Here is an 18,759-nt window from a genome sequence, read left to right on the forward strand (position 1 = left end):
TAGGTAAAATTATATCTTTAATCAGGGGAAATTTAGGTAGAAGTTAATGTTTAGTTATCACACAAACTGTCCGTCCGGCGGCCAGTATGTACAACCTCTGAACAGAAACTTATACGGTCTATAACACTGACAAATACCCTCCTGTGGCCACAAGAAACGATATTTTCGTGTTCTAGACAATTTAGAGATTGTGATAGTAAAATAAGGTAGAGCTGTAGCTTAGATCAATTTTCAGGGACTTCAGTAATGGAACATCGAGACAAATTTTAACTCAAAAGATTATAGAATTTAATATAAAACAAACTAAGGTTACATGTACTAATCAAAACACGCAGGAGTAAATATGCATAGGAAAACGAACAACAATACAAACAATCAGCGTGGCGCCTAGGCGGCCCGTGCTCCCAGCAGAGCAGTAAAACAGAATGTTTTTTTTGTTTATCCAGGAAGGAGAGATCTGTGTCCTTAGATGCAGATGTTTAAATGCCATTTGCTCGGCTTCAAAGTCCAGGAACAACAGGGTTTGTGTTTGTTGATTGGAATCCAGTAATTTAATCAACTAGTAGAAACTAACCATCTGCTTTGTGCTATAGTGCTAACAAAGTAAATAGGGTCAATTTTGATTTCAGTTGGACTTTAAAGATTGTGATTAAAATGTACTGTCTGTCACGTAGGATCAGACATCACAGAATGAACCACAATCTGAAGATTGTGATCTAGATATCAGCATGCTTTCAAAACAATATCCATCAGACAAGGACACAAGTTTTGTTCCTGCCAGCTCGACATCATCAACGTCAACTACAACTACAGAGGAAGATAGAGAAAATGAGAAGTGGAAGGAAAGAAAATGGATTGTAAACGAATCAAATGTGATGAAAATGTTAGAAGATGTCAGGATTGTGGAGCACTAATTACTGAAACCAAGAAAAAAGCCTCGGGGAGCCTTATCGAAGTGCTGTGGGAATGTGAGAACAAACATCAGGACCGTTGGAGTTCATGTGAAGATGTTCGGGGAATGCCTTTAAACAATCTTCTGGTTTCTGCAAGTGTCCTATTCAGTGGTGCAACGTATGTCAACTTTGCTGATTGGGCTGCACTGCTGAACTTACAGGTGCCAAAGAAAACCGCTTTCTATTCAATGCATACCTTCATACCTCATTCCTGCAGTTGATGTTACTTACAAAGAAAAACAAGCAGGGATTCTGAACGATTTACAGGTTCAAAATGCATTAGAGTGACGTACATTTATCAGGGGATGGGAGATCAGACAGGTAATTGAAACACCTTACTTAGGCTATGTTCACACTTAGCGTCTTTTTTCAAACTGCCAGCGTCTGTTCTACATTATAACCCTATGGAGTGAACCGTTTTTTCAAAAAAGTCCTGAGCGCTTTTTTAGACGCCACCGCCGGCGTCTTTTTCTGCAGCTCAGAGCGTCTTTTTAAGTTGAAAAAAGTTCAACTTTTCTGAAAAGAACGCCCTACGTCAAGCGCCTTTTTGACAGCTGACCAATGACAAGCGAGTAGCGAGACCTGTCGTTTCCATAACAACAAGAACGACTGTCTGTCGTGCACCCACAAACGTCTTTGTGAACCGACATTCTCCTCCCCGGTAACTTCAAAAGCCAACGCAAGAGCCAACTTTCTCTTTCTCGACATTTTTTGCATCACACAGCACTAGGCTACTGTTGCAGCTGTTGTTATAGCAACAAAAGACGCGCTCGGCTGCTATTTGTAACCGAACGCTGCCAGCGTTTTTTTTTGCTAAAAAAACGCCGTTGTCAACTTTTTCTTGTCAAAAAAGACGCTAAGTGTGAACATAGCCTTACAATAATTAAAAGAAATATGAAAAACTTAAAGTGTATTGTTTCATCTTATGTCGTACCTGCTACAGCCCTGTTTTTTCTGCAAAATACAACACATACAGTCTTATGGATGACACAACGGATAAAATTGTACACTTTGAGTTGGTGCAGGTGAGTGTACATGTTGATATATACAGTGTACAATTATGCAATATTTTAATTAGTAAACACCACAAATGGTAATATACTTTGTAAATTAATGTACAAACTTACAGAATATTATACTTATTACACCCTAAGTGAAAACACTATAAAGAAAGATGAAACATGTTTCAACTTAATATAAAGAATATGTTTGTTGTATCTTATATTTTTTTATGTAACAGAAGCATCCAGCTCAGCGGCCATGGAGCCTATTGGGTTTAAAAAAGGCCTAAATCAAATTTTGGAGAAAGGCATCAAAGTAGATGTGTTGACCACTGACAGATCACCATCCATAAGAAAGATCATGCGGGAGGATTATCCATTTATTCACCACGAGTTTGACATTTGGCATGTGGTGAAGGGTAAGAAATTGTGTCAGTTAAAATTTCATTCTGCAAATGAACAACACTGTTTTTAATTTTCACAATTCGATTGAATGTGAACCTTTACTCAAGGATTACTTTTAGTAATTAAAAACTAAGTTAAAAGCCTTCAAGGAGTTTCTACACAGAGAGGCTAGAGGCACAGGTCAAATCTGACCTCCAGCTGCTGGAGGAAAACTTTAATTCTGCTAAACATGGTGTTGAAGAAATGGTGAAGGCCATGGGGGAATCTGTGACCAAGAGGATGGATGCTGTGGACAGGAGACTCGACGGGCTGACTTCAAGGATCACTGCAATGGAAGTGGAGGTCTGCGGTATGGAGGCTTCTACTTCTTTTGGAGCAAGCACACCTCCCCCTGTGCTTACGACACACCGTGCTTTTGACCAGCCCTCAAGCAGACCTGAAGCACTTTCATCCACCCAGGTGCCAGATGTGGGATGCGACATGAAGATCTCCGTGGACCTTCAGAGTCTGCCTCTTGCGCAAGCCGGTTCCTCTGGACTTCAGGAACAGCCCGCTCTGCACAAGCGCAAGCTGGCCCAGTCTCTAGAGGATCTGGAACCCGAACTAGCTGGCAAACTCAGGCCCTACACGAGACTGAGGCACACTAGACAGGAGAAACCTACAGGACTCCAGGCTGCGTACTTTAATCTACAGGCTGAAAATGACTAGGTCTGTGCACATTTTCCTTTCCCTTGTGCGTTGAGGCTTAATATTGAATTTATAAATATTTATATAATTTGGCTTGTCATGAGTGTTAACCTGTCTGCTTGATTTTATTTTTATTCAGACACCAAGGGCCTCTCAGACGAGGCAGACATAATAAAAGGAGCTGGTGAGAGAGATCCTGGCTGGAGCCCTCGGGGGATCAAGGATCTTCAGGATCTTCAGGCCTACCTAGGAGGGAGATTTAAGACCAGTTTAAAGAAAAGGAGAAGTGAGCTGGTTGTGGAGCAGGAGAAGAAAATATTAAACCAAACTTTCCAAAGCTATAGTGTTCAAGAGTCAGTAACACTTAACACCCTGACACTTTTGTACACTCCATTTAGTAGATTAGTTACTTGTTTTTCATTTATGGAACCCAAACTTAAAATGTCTTGTTATTTGTTGCTTTGCTAAGCATTTAGATTACATTTATAGCATTTACAACATGTTAAATTAATTGTTTGTTGTTCTTGTGGTTAATATTTGTATTTCAATAAACATATGTTCAACAAGTGTGCTTTTGTCAGTAGTCATTATTTTGCCTGTTTGATATTAAGAATTTATTTCTGAGTTAAATTTTGTTTATAGCCCAACATGACATGTGATTTGTAAAATGGGATCAAAGATGGATGTGTAAACAGTGTGAATATTTTGAATATTTTTGTTCTTTGTGTGTATAAGCATTGTAAATCTCAATATAGATCTATCTCTGTGTGTATTGTGGTAGCCAGAAGGAAGCATGGTCCTGCACAATGCAGCACAACCATCCGTGTCACCCAGTGATGTTCTGGACCAGGGATAGCTCCTCTAACACAGGTGTGCACCGTTTCTCCTCTGACAGGGAGCCTCAGCTGCCGGCTTTTGAGCCCAATCAGCAGCCATACAGGACCATAGAGTTACGGGGTGCGTCTCAATCAGCTCCCTAGTTCAGTAGTCAGTAGCCCATTGAGTGATTCCCTGATCAGTGCCCTGACTACTGAACTAGGGAGCTGATTGTCACGCACCCTGGTCTTTGAAAGCAGCCACACCAAAGCTGTGTCCCAATATGAAGGCTGCATCCTTCGAAGGACGCACCATGTAGCCTTCGTAGGAATTCCTAATTGCGCAACCAGGTGTTTCTGATCACCGCTCCTGGTGCCAAGCACCGGGGCGAGAGGACAGCTGCCGTCCTGATCATTCATTTGATATAATTGAGTAAACAGCTATGGAGCCAGAATTGGCTATTGTCATTTTTATGTTTTATATTTTACTGGAGGACATTGTGAGGATGTTTCGGCGCTGCCGGATAATGTATTTTCGGTTTAGCCAGGTTTGAATATAAAACCCAATTGAATATAAAACAGTCCAGTATTTCTCGCGTTCGTCATCGGCAGCTGTCACGGTTGCCAGGCGACAAGAACAATCCTCCGTAGGCTAGACTGGTCCGAGCGCTTCAGATGCGCCCTTTGATATGGGACGCAGCTGTAGTTAGCAACAATTTGTTAATATTGTCAAGTCAAGTCAAGTCAAGTATATTTGTATAGCGCTTTTCACAATACAGATTGTATCAAAGCAGCTTCACAGTATTAAATTAAAATAATACAACAAGGTTTGTTTCTAGTGGAATTTATTAATTGATAAAATTAAATTCAATATCCCCAAAATATCCCCAACTGAGCAAGCCAAAGGTAACAGTGGCAAGGAACCGAAAAACTCCATCAAGTAACCTAATGGTGTCCTAAAACGCCATCAGGTGACCTAATGGAGAAAAAAAACCTTGGAAGAACCCAGGCTCAGTCGGGGGCCAGTTCTCCTCTGGCATTTATGAACTAGAGGCCAGATTGTAGTTTGAACTGTAAGATTAAAAATATTATATGAATGCCTGGCTGAAGAGATGCAACTTTAATCTAGTTTTAAACTGGGAGAGCGAGTCTGAGCAACGAACAGTATCAGGAAGACTATTCCAGAGTTTTGGAGCCAAATGTGAAAATGCTCTCCCTCCTTTGGTGGACCTAGAAATCCTAGGTATGACCAAAAGCCTTGAATTTAGTGATCTTAAAGAGTGCGATGGATTATAGGGCGATAGAAGATCCGTTAAATAGACTGGGGCTAAGCCGTTTAGGGCTTTATAAGTCAGTAGCAATACCTTGTAATTAATACGGAACTTTATAGGTAACCAATGCAGTGATGATAAAATCGGTGTTATATGATCATATTTTCTTGATCTAGTAAGAACTCTTTTCATTTTGGACTAACTTTAGCTTTTTTATTGAGGATGCAGGACAACCAGCTAATAAAGCATTACAGTAATCTAGTCTCGAGGTCATGAATGCATGAACTAACTTTTCTGCATCAGAAACTGATAGCATATTACGTAGCTTAGCAATGTTTCTAAGGTGGAAAAAGGCTGTTTTTGTAACATATGAAATATGATTTTCAAAAGACAGGTTGCAATCGAGTATAACACCCAGGTCTTTTACTGTAGAGGATAAAGTAACAGGACATCCTATGATGTTAAAGTTGTATTGTGCGAGGTTTTGTGGGCGGTTTTTTTGAACCGATAAGTATTACCTCTGTCTTGTCTGGATTTAATAAAAGAAAATTACGCGTCATCCAATCTTTTATATCTTTAACACACTCTGTCAATTTGGATAATTTAGCGTTTTCATCCGGCCGTGATGATATATATATATCTGAGTGTCATCAGCATAACAATGGAAACTAATTCCATGTTTCCTTATAATATTTCCAAGTGGCATCATATATATTGAGAATAACAGAGGGCCTAACACAGATCCCTGCGGCACTCCATAGTTTACTGGAGTTATGATCGATTTTTCTCCATTTAAATAGACAAAATGGTAGCGGTCAGATAGGTATGATTTGAACCAGCTTAATGCTTGTCCTTGAATACCAGTATAATTTTGTAGTCGATCTAAGAGTATTGTGTGATCTATAGTATCGAACGCAGCACTAAGATCAAGTAAAACTAGTATTGAGATAACAGCCTTGGTCAGAAGCTAAAAGTAAATCATTTGTGATTTTAACAAGCGCAGTTTCAGTGCTATGGTGCAGCCTGAATCCAGACTGAAACTTTTCAAAGATATCATTTTGTTGCAAGAAAGAGCCCAGTTGAGCAGACACCACTTTTTCAAATATTTTAGACATAAATGGAAGATTTGAAATGGGTCTATAATTTGCTAGGTTATTATAATCTAATTGTGGTTTCTTAATGAGTGGTTTTATAACTGCCAGTTTAAATGTTCTTGGAACATGACCTAAAGATAAAGACGAGTTAATAATATTGAGGAGAGGCTCTTCCACTACAGGTAACACTTCTTTCAATAGTTTAGTTGGTATAGGATCTAATAAACATGTTGTTGTTTTAGATGAAGTGATAAGTTTATTTAACTCTTTTTGTTCTATAGTTGTAAAGCACTGTAATTGTTCTTGCGGGGTGATAATTGAAGCTGAATTATAAGGCGCAAATGAAGATTGAACGTTTACAATTGTGGTTCTGATGTTTTCTATTTTCTCAGTGAAGTTCATGAAATCATTACTACTGAACTGTAACAGGATATTTTGTTCGGGTCACCCCCCAGGTCTGTTTATTTGTTAGTCTAGCCACGGTGTTAAATAAAAACCTTGGATTATTTTGGTTATTTTCTATTAGTTTGCGGAGGTGCTCAGCCCTGGCCACTTTTAGGGTCTTTTTATAACGTCTTTCCACGCGATTCTAAAGACCTCTAAATTAGTTTGTTTCCATTTACGCTCTAAAATACGGGTTTCTCTCTTTAGAACATGCGTAGTATTGTTGTACCATGGTGCTTTAATTTTCTCTCTGACCTTTTTTAATTTAATGGGTGCAACAACATCCAATGTTCTAGAGAGAATGGAGCTCATAGTGCTAGTTAGTTCTTGTAGTTCATCTGTTTGTTTGGGTTCAGGCAGCAGCTGAGACAGATTAGATAAGCAATTTGAGAAATGATCTATGGTGGATGGAAGGATTGTTCTGCCTGGTTGATAACGCTGCGCCGCATGACATGTAGGGGTGGTGGTGGCGCAATGGATAAGACACATGCCTTTGGGTGTGAGAGACCCGGGTTCGAATCCACTGTGAGACACCAATGTGTCCCTGAGCAAGACACTTAACCCCTAGTTGCTCCAGAGGCGTGTGACCTCTGACATATATAGCAATTGTAAGTCGCTTTGAATAAAAGCGTCAGCTAAATGAATAAATGTAAATGTAAATATTACAGCAGTACGTAATATGCAAGTTACCATGTAATGATCAGTGACATCATCACTTTGTGGAATGATATCTATATCGGTTGGAACGGTTCCATGTGATATAATTAAATCGAGTGTATGATTAAGACGATGAGTTGGTCCGGTGACGTTTTGCTTGACCCCAAATGAATTTAATAAATCTGTAAACGCAGCCCCTAACGCATCATTTGGATTATCTACGTGTATGTTAAAATCTCCAACAATTAATGCTTTATCGACATTGACTAATAGGTCTGAGAGAAAATCTGCTAACTCTTTTAGGAAATCAGCGTAAGGCCCTGGCGGTCTATATACGGTAGCCAAGGCTAGAGATAATAGGGATGTTTTTCTAACATCTAAAAGCGTAACATTTAGTACAAGTACTTCAAACGAAATAAACTTATAACCTGTTTTCTGAGTAACATTTAGAATATCTCTATAGATTGTTGCAACACTGCCGCCACGACCAATCAGACGGGGCTCATGCTTATAACAGTATCCAGATGGAGTAGACTCATTTAGACCGAAATAATCATTTGGTTTAAGCCAGGTTTCAGTAAGGCAAAGTACATCGAAGCTATTATCTGTGACTATTTCATTTACAATAACTGCCTTAGGTGTGAGTGATCTAATGTTTAGAAGACCTAGCTTCCCTTGTGAAAAAAAAAAAGCACTTTAGTGTACTTTTATAAAGTGTACTTATTATACAAATAATATACTTTAAATGTATACACTTAAGTGTAACTCAAATGCAATGTTTTCACCGGTCTGAATGTACATTAAGTATAATTGATTTGAAATATATCACATATTAAGTTGAAATAAAATGCAATAAGTTGTCATTAAGAGTGATTTTTTGGTACCACTTAAGTGGGACTTTAATACAACTTTATATTTACTTTCATAATTGCTTCTAGTGTCTTTAAAATTGATTTAAAGTGCACTGCTCAATGCACTGACAAGCACTTAATGTGAACTAAAATGTACTTTAATGTCAGATAACAATACACTTAAGTGTGAATTAAATGTAATTTTTTCACCGCTTAAGAGCATTTTATTTGTATTTAATTTCAAATGTATCACAAATTAAGTTCATATTAAATTCAATTAGTTGAACTTTTGAATGCTTTTTTTAAAACATAAATGGGACTTAAACTATATTTTAAATACACTGAAAGTACTTATTAAATATGTATTAAAGTGTAGTTTAATGAACTGACAAGCAATTCATGTGAACTAAAATATACTTTAATGTCAGTTAACAATACACTTAAATGTGAATTAAGTGTAATGTTTTCGACAAACGTATTGCATGTAATTGATTTCAAATGTATCACAGATTCCCAGGTGAAAAAAAAGTGCAGTAAAATACATTTTATTTAAGTGCACTTAGTACACTTACATTTACATTTACATTTACATTTATTCATTTAGCTGACGCTTTTATACAAAGCGACTTACAATTGCTATATATGTCAGAGGTCGCACGCCTCTGGAGCAACTAGGGGTTAAGTGACTTCCATAATACACTTTCATAATGTACTTAAAGTGCTCTATTTTCGACACACTTATTTTGCACTTAATATACTAAAAGCTTACCTTTAGTACTGCTTAATATAAACTTAAGATCATCTTAGTGTACTCAATTGTGCTTTTTTGAGACACACTGAAGATGAATTTAAGTGTATTTTTAATATACTATTTCATATTTTTAAAAAATGTATTTTGTTACCACTTTAAGTATAATTGAAATCATCTTTAAATACAATAATAAACTATTTAAATTATAATAATAATAATATTAAATTATATACAAATTATACTTAGAATGTATTCCTAGATTAAAAAAAGTGCACTAAAATACATTTTATTACACTTCCATAATACACTTCCATAATGTACTTAAAGTGCTCTATTTTCGACACACTTATTTTGCACTTAATATACTAAAAGCTTACCTTTAGTACTGCTTAATAAACTTAAGATCATCTTAGTGTACTCAATTGTGCTTTTTTGAGACACACTGAAGATAAACTGAAGTGTATTTTTAATATACTATTTCATATTTTTAACAAATGTATTTCGTTACCAGTTTTAGTATAATTGAAACCATCTTTAAATACAATAATAAACTATTTAAATTATAATAATAATAATAATATTAAATTATTTACAAATTATACTTAGAATGTATTCCTAGATTAAAAAAAGTGCACTAAAATACATTTTATTACACTTCCATAATACACTGCCATAATGTACTTAAAGTGCTCTATTTTCGACATACTTATTTTGCACTTAATATACTAAAAGCTTACCTTTAGTACTGCTTAATATAAAATTAAGATCATCTTAGTGTACTCAACTGTGCTATTTTGAGACACACTGAAGATGAACTAAAATACGCTTTTAACATACTATTTAGGCTTTAATTTATTTTGTTACCCCTTTTAGTACAATTGAACCCATCTTTATTGCATTTTAAATACACTTAAATTATTTAAAATTTAAGAATATATAATATATACAAATCATATTTATGTATTGCTCACATTTTTTTATATAGTAAATCATTTCAAATATGTTTTAACACTGTGAACAGTACCTTTATAAAACAATTAAATATGTTAATGGTGTATTAAAACACACATTAAAAAAAGAATTGTATAAAACACACACTTTGAAAGCTAGTAAACTTTAATGTATTACCCAGTGTACATCAGTACAGCAGCATATGTAAACTGTAAAAAAAAATACATTAACATAAAATACAGTGATCTGCAGAGGTATTATAAACAACAACAAAAAAACTAACTTCAATAAACCTAACTAGTCAATAAAGTGCAATCATTAATAGCTGCAAACAGTTACAGTACTGTTACTGATTGGTCTTTGAGTTTGCCTTATTGTTGCATTTCCTTCGAATCAGTGCTCGCACCTCAGACATGTTGGAAATTGTTTGATCACAGTGTCTATGAAAGGGGAAAAAGATGAGTTTATTTTTATATTAAAGCAAAATTAACCTCTGTTAAAAAAGTAACTGTTCCCTATCAAAAGGGAACTTGCACTGCTTCGATGATGCTATTGGGGAACAATGTTCTCTAGGCGCCTCTTTAATTCTTCTGAGTCGCACTAGTCGTGTCATAGGCTGTCGCCAGTCAAATTCTATTGCCGAGATTGTACAGCTTTTCAAACACCGGTTTACATGGAGGGTGTTCCCCATATCGTCATCAATGCAGTGTCTCATTCCCTGTTCTCAGGGAACAGAGGTCGTAACCTAGACGTTTTTTATTACAACACAGTACACTGTAAAAAAATTCTAACCTCTCCAAGTCAAAATTTTCTAGTGACGGGTCACATCTAAATTTTTTAATTGGCCCAAGTGCAATTCTTGTTGCAATAGTCTGTTAACATTGGCTCAATGAGAAATAATACGTCAGACTAATTGAAAAATTTAGATGTGATCAGTCACTAGAAATTTTTGACTTGGGGATGTAATTTTTTTTTTTACAGTGTATAATGTTTTGACATTTCCCTCTGTTGTACATAAAAGGTGAAAAAGACATACTGTTAAATGTATTATAAATGCATTAAAGTATATTTGTTTTGTACTAAAAACATACTTAAGTACATATTTATTACATTTAATAGTAAGTCTTTTTCACCTAGTAAAAATGGAATTCTTTAACATAGCATGTAATGCTTAGTTCATATATTTTAACAGTAGACATTTAATATAACATGTTAATTAAGAAAAGGAGTTAATAAAATAGCTCTTGAACAACTGTGAAGTCTACATATGTCACTGTATCACAGCAAAAAAGGGCAATTTAGGCTAACCGTTTAACTGAAAAAGTATACGCAGCCAACAAGAATAATAATTAAAATGTATAACAAATGCTAATCTTGTTTTAGTCAGCCCCCTTTGACTTTGAGAGCAAAAAAAAAAAAAGTTATGTGCAGAAACACAAACTCTCAAACTCTTCAAAGAGAGAGGAAATTAGAAGTAGTGCAAAATATTGTAAGCCATGACAAGTGACTTGCAGCTGTCCCAAAAAAACAATTAAATAGATTTTTACATGAATGAACACAAATTAGACTAGACTAAGAAGCTAGGAAAAAATGTTGGAAAAAAACTAGGACAAAAACTAAACAGTGAGCTATTTATTTATGCAAACAGCAACTAAAACTTACCAGTAACTTCTGATAGCAGTATCTTCATCTCTTCGAGATTCGACTTGGAAAAAATAAAAACAACACTAACAGTTACTTTTTCTATTAACGTTAGAAAAAAAATCTAAATAGGCTACTGTCATGATCACTCATTAGTTGCAAAACATTTAAGAATTCCGTTAATCTTAGAAATAAAAAAACTCACCTAATCCATATCGCGTGGTTTCCTCCAAGTCCTCTAAAGAAACACGATCGCTCTAGTTTGAATTTAGACTTCTATCTCTGAATTATTACACCGTGTCCTAACTACACGCGACGCGACGCCGAAATATAATCACATTCAATGAACGCACAGCCGTCAGCAAGCTCTAAGTGAGGTGTGAGCTCATAATTACACCAGAACCAATCACAGACGTTCAACAGCTGGAACCAATCAGGATTAGTCACGTGTGTTATTAGCGTTTTTCAAATTCAAACAAGTACAACATATTTTTGGACAACATTTAAACATATTTGGAAAATGTATCTATTATGCATTTAAAATAATATGATGTTGATATCCATGTGGGAATTTCAGTAGTAAAAACATCATGTAATGGACAACAGCCCTTTACAAGTAGCCTACAAACAAGTAAAAGTGAACAACATTCATTTTAAGTGCTTATTGCAATGCTTAATGATAGTAGACAAATGTTTATAATACATTAGAAGTTGGTACATTATACAAAAAAATCTAAAATATTAAAATGGTAAAATGATAAATATTACAAATATATTGCAGTAGGCCTAAGTGTTTAAAGTACTTTAAACACATTAAAAGCTTTTTATATTTTAGATTAACCATTTTAATATTTTAGATTTAGCTATGTTCTTACACAAGTTACACAAATGTATTTTAATTAAGAGCAACATAAGTATGTTTTCTTTAAATACACTAAAACTTCACACAAATGGTAGATTGTGTTAGCATATTTCTTAAAAGTATAATTAAGCATATATTTATTACCAATGTACCTTTAGTGCATTTGTTAGAAATATATTAAAAGTATGCCTGTGTTTAGCATATTTATTGAAAGTATAATTAATCATATATTTATTACCAATGTACTTGTAGTGCATTTGTTAGAAATATATAAAAATTATGCTTGTGTTTAGCATATTTATTTAAAGTATAATTAAGCATATATTTATTACCAATGTATTTCTAGTATACTTTTTAGAAATATATTAAAATACAATTCAATGTATTTTTTATGCACTTCAAATAAGCATGTTGGTAATACAAATGTATTATACTATTTGTATTTCAAGTATATTTTTAATACATTTAATACTATGTCTTTTTCACCTGGGAGTACCTTATACACTTAAAATTAATTTAAAGAATTAGTAATATTTAGTTTATTTTTATAAAGTGTACTTAAATACTACTTTTGGGAAAATTAAATTTTTGACTATTACATTTTGAATATATTTTAAGTAAAATCAATTTAATTTAAACTTATAATAGCTATCTAAAAGTGCACTAACAATGAACTATTTTTAATGTGTTAAAAATGTACTTGTAAGAAATACACTAATAAAACACTTCTGTGTATTTTTTCAATAGTATATCTTTTTTCTTATGCACTAAAAATACATTTAAAATATCAATGTTATTTAGTATACTTTTGCAATTACACTTAAGTACTACTTAAGTAAAAATATACTTTTAATTAGTGTATTTATAGTGTATAATTTTTTAACTTTTCTTTAGCACAAAAAATAGGAATGTACTACAAATGTACTTTCTTGTATTTAAGTGTTTTTTTAGTGCACTCAAGTACACTTTATTTTCACCTGGGTTAAGCTCAAATTAAAAGCAATTAGTTTAAATTAAGAGTGCTTTTTTGTAACAACTTAAGTGGGACTTTAATACATTTTTATTTGAACTTTGAAATATGACAAAAGTGTACTTCCAAATATACTGACAAGCAATTAATGTGGACTAAAATATACTTTAATGTAATATACATGTACACTTTTATATAATTAAATACATTTGTAATTAAAAAAAAATAATAATAGTTGCAATTTATTTCAAATTTGAATAAAAAAAATCTTAACCTAGTTACAATCAACACAAATTCAATTTAAAACCCTCTACGTACATTTACTGACAAAATCTCTAAAATAAATACATAAAAACCTTTCTGTTGATGCACAAAACCCCCCCCAAAGAAACACTATACATAAACAGTTACAACACTTTAAAGGGATAGTTCACTTTAATGAAAATTCTGTCATCATATGACATATGACAATTTATTTCTTCTGCTGAACACAAAAGATGATATTTCGAAAAATGTCCGTAACCAAACAGTTAACTGGTCCCATTAACTTCCATAGTAGGAAAAAAAAAAATATTATGGAAGTCAATGGGACCAGTTAACTGTTTGGTTGCAAATTTTTTTTTTTATATCTTTCTTTGTGTTCAGCAGAATAAATAAATTCATACAGGTTTGAAACAACTTTTGAGGGCGAGTATGATGACAGTATTTTCATTTTAAAGTGAACTATCCCTTTAACTCATTTAGAAAGAGTCTGGAGGACAATGATGCTTATTATGCACAATCATTTTCTCCCTCATACAAAGGTACCTAAACCTATCCATCACAGAAAACATTTAGCATTTTTACATTTTCAGAAAACATCATTCTGTATGGATTTATAAGATTGTTTGCATGTAATTTACTGGTATTACTATACTTTTGGGGTAATTTGGTCCCCATAACCTAGGGATTACCAGTACACACATCATTTTAGAAGCAAACACACAGTACCTCACACACACAACCCATGAATTAATACAAACAAAATGTGAAGAAAAGTATCATTCCATGTACAACACTAAGATTCAAACGGGTAATGCTTTACAAAAAGGTATTATTAGTTAACTACTTCAGTTAACATGAACTAAGAATGAATAATACTTTAAGCATTTATTAGTCTTAGTTAATGTTAATTTCAACATTTAATAATGCATTATTATATTCAAAAGTTGTGTATTAAAATGAGTTAATGCACTGTGAACTCACATGAACAATGACTATAAATTGTATTAACTAACTTAAACTATATTTTAATTAACTAATATTAACAAAGATCAATAAATACTGTAAAAAGAAAAAATGCTCATTGTTAGATCATGTTGGCTAATACATAAACTAATATTAACATAGCACACTTTACATAGCACCAACATTAAACAGGACAAAATGCTTACTCCAGCATTACAGTGAATATAAGTTTGTCTAAAAACAAAACAAAAACTGAAGAAATCCAAAAGGCACAAAAACAAGAAAACCAAAATCATGTCACCAATTTTTTTGAAGTTGTTGGAAAGTGCCGTTTATGTCAATGTCCCAGAAGCTCTCCAGAGTAAATGTGAATGGAAATGTTCCAAAGAGGCAGAAAAGTCAGAAAAAATACCTTGAGAAAAAAAACAAAACAAAAAACAGAAGGATATTTGTTTATAAAACAGATCCAGTCCATTATTATATTTGGCTCAAATGAATGAAATTGATAGATATACAGTTGCGCTTTAAAGTTTATATACACCTTGAAGTATCTGCAAAATGTTAATAATTTTAGCAATAAGAGGGATCACAAAAATGTATATGTTCTCTTTTTATGGAGTAGTACCCTGATGAAGCAGTTTATTCAGCAAAGCGTACGTAAACTTTTGACTGCTAACTGTTGATGAATGTGTGATGAATTACCTCAGTCATCAGGGTCACATCGTAGTGCTGGGCAAGGTTCCTTCTATTTCCCACAAACACCAGGATTCCACTAACCACACCATCTTCACTGACACTGGGCTTAAAGTGATTAAAAAATAGAGAACATTTGTATTGCTACTTTACAGGGAATTAAACATAACTTATCAATTACACAAATATAGATAAATGACCCATGCAAACCCAAGACCCATGCAAATTGATAAAGGTAATCTTGAATGTTAAGCTTGCTGCACATAGCTATCTTCATGAAGGATGTTCCTGTAGGCTATTTACCATGGTTGACACATCAATGCTGCAGCCTTCTTCCTTTGGTTTGTTACCTGTAAAATACATGGTGATTATAGGGGCATATGTAAATGCACAGGTGGAAAAGATTCAAAGCATTAAAGCTATAGGGATAGTTAGTGACTTGATAGTAGTGTTTTAGCTTGATCAAGGTGTGCTGTCTTGGCAATACATTTTGTACAGACTCTTGTACATCTACTCAAATGAGTCAAAAGAATATTTTATGCATATAACAATTATGTTGACTGAACATGTTATGCATAAGATCCTTATAAACATATGTAAACCATAAATATTTAACATTAATTTTTCTTTCTGCAGCGGCAGGAAATAACACAGTATTACATCAGCTGAATGTATGTCTGAAACATTTGCCTGAGAAAGTGCATCCGATCTTTATATGTATACATAACTTAATAAACCAAACACAATTTTAAAGTAAATTCATAATTAACACTATAACCTTGTAAATGGAGTCAATTTGAATCGAATTAAACGCATTTCACAATCACCTCGTGTTACAGCGTTCACGAAATGGCGGACAGTCTGCATATCGACATATTCACAACCCCGAACGTCATTACTCGAAATATCTGCGGCATATACATTTGCATTACAGACCTCGTGTGCATATTATTAAGTTTTTGTAACAATAATACCTGCAAAATAACAGGAAAAATGTATGAGACAGGAGCCACTGTGTCACGTCACACCAAATCCCCAGCAGAGAGCAGATGTGAGGGCGCAGGCGCACACAGCTCCTAACAGCGCATTTTTCAAACTCTAGTGAAGTAGTGCGTCATCATGACGTAGTATTTCCGGCGCATGCGCATTAAACAACATGTTCGTATATTTCATGCATGGTTAAATGTTATTTCCATAGACAGTATATAAAAGGGTTATTTATTTCAGCTTTTCTGTTTAACTTGAAGTTGTTCTAACTCATTGTGTTGTTAGACTCTGTAGCCTAAATTCACAAAACTTGACTCTTTCACCTAACTAAAAATCAATATTTTTCTTCAGTGTAGTGTAGTCTGATTACAATTAAATGTGTGTTTAATTGACTAAGAACAACATAATGATATTGAAAGTATTCTGTTCACAGTTGTAAAGTACAACACATTACTATTATGCTAAGACTCCTCTCATAAATTACATTTTATTGTCAAATATTATATATAAAACAGATAAAAATGTCAACAATATGTTGTACTTGATTATAATGTACAAGCAAATGTATTGGAAAAATACATTTCAAGTGCATTAATGCACAAGTATATATTATAGACTAAACATATTTAAAATACATTAACAAATTATTTTTGGACAACACACCTGAGTTGTAATTAAAATCAATTATTTTCCATGTTTTCCATTAAAGTTCTTATTTTATTTAGTATATTAGTCAATACATAAAAATAAATTTCCTTTAATAACATAACTTTAACTTTAATAACTTTAAAACACTATAAAATCATAATTATTTAAAATGTTTGTTTAAGTCAAACTTAAGTAGACATTATTAAAAAGTGCATTTTTTAAAACATGCACTTAAGTATGTTTAGAAATATTATCATGAAAGTGTACTTTCTTTAAATAAAATTATTTTGACATTATTATAATGTGCATTTTTAAAAAGTACACATAAGTGTGTTTAGAAATATTGTGATGAAAGTGTACTTTCCTTAAGTAAAACTTAATTAGATATTATTACAAAGTGCATTTTTAAAAAGTACACTTAAAGGTAGGGTAGGTAATCATTTTTCTAAAAAAAAAAACATTCCAAATTTGTTTAAACTGTCTTTATATACCAATACATAATTAAAATGTAAGTACTCTGAAAGAGAAAATATAAAAATCGAGTGACTGTAGACCTTTTAATCTGCAATAAACACAGCTCATTATTTCCATTCACTCCACCCCCTCCCTTCTGAGCTCCTTCCAAAGCCACGCCCCCAAAACACATGAACGCGCGACGCCAAACGCTCAGGCTGGAACAAGACGCATTTATTACCTGAGACGAGTGGAGAGGAAGGAGCGCAGTACATACAGTGACATCATGTCAGAATCACATGTAATAAAATACCTAACTTTATCACTATGAATATAAACAAATACGATTTCTTTTAGTACTCACTATCAAGCTAGCATATCGATAATGGTAAAGTTTCATTCGGTAACGAGCTATATTTATAAGGCAAAACTAAAAACAGGTTGCATTGATACACGTTTTTCCATTACCATCAGTTACACTGTGATGAAGATGAATTTCGTGTAAGATTCATAACATATACGGTGTTTTGCATGTAAGAGTTTCCATGATGAAAACATTGTTGACTCTAATGAAGACTAACGTACACTCCGAGTCCGGAGACAAGTACCGCATCGTCGGTTCGAGGACAGGTCCGGGGTTGAGGGCGAAGCAGAGGAGGTCGTTCAAGAGCGCGGGCAGGGTCCGAGGAAGTAGTTTTTGCCTTGTTTGCCTTCGCTGACTGCATATGCAGGTGCTTTGAGCTGAATATTTCCGGGAACAGTGACATGTGATGAGTGCACGCCGGGCAGCGCGCGCAGTGGGGCTCGGGGCGGGCACGAGACATGAAGGCATCTGATTGGTTCTTTACATTCGCACCGAATGGCAGTGATTGGTCAGAGTTTTTACTGTCCTGCAGCTGCTACAGAGGTCAGATTTTTTTCATTCCTTTTTCTAAACACATAATGTATTGACTACTATCAGGATGGAAGGACCATTTCACCCAGTATAAAAAAAAGTGTTTCTGAACAGGATTACCTACCCTACCTTTAAGTGTGTTTAGAAATATTGTGATGAAAGTGTACTTTCCTTAAAGGTACAATATGCAAGAATTTTTGCCGCTAGAGGGCGCTACATTCCAAACAACAACAACGGCGTAGCTTGATGACGATGTGAAGGAGCGTGGAATGATGGGAACTGTCGTTTTAAACTCCACCGTGGATGTAAATCAGTCAGACGGGAATCGAAAAATCATGTTCATGGATGAGGCTAAGTTCTGTTTTTATAAATGTTGCGTTTAATGACATGCTTTTAGTGGCGAGGCTGGCGTGGTTCAGCGCGGTCTGTGATGGGAGAGAAAAGAGACGAGCAAGTAGGTCAAGTGCAAATGCACCTGTGTCTTATTGCAGTGATCGGCGTGG

At 34.2% G+C, this 18,759-nt stretch overlaps 1 long non-coding RNA gene across 1 annotated transcript; it reads right to left on the reverse strand.

The window, feature by feature from the left end:
• Positions 1–10,005: 10,005 nt before the first annotated feature.
• LOC309480029 lies at positions 10,006–11,855 on the reverse strand. The gene is made up of 3 exons (XR_014199512.1): positions 11,727–11,855; positions 11,543–11,585; positions 10,006–10,320 (listed from the first exon to the last, which is right to left on the reverse strand). It is a non-coding gene; the product is annotated as an uncharacterized lncRNA (long non-coding RNA).
• Positions 11,856–18,759: the final 6,904 nt, after the last annotated feature.

Source organism: Leuciscus leuciscus, assembly GCF_965113295.1.
Source record: "Leuciscus leuciscus genome assembly, chromosome: 18".
Classification (NCBI taxonomy): Eukaryota; Metazoa; Chordata; class Actinopteri; order Cypriniformes; family Leuciscidae; genus Leuciscus; species Leuciscus leuciscus.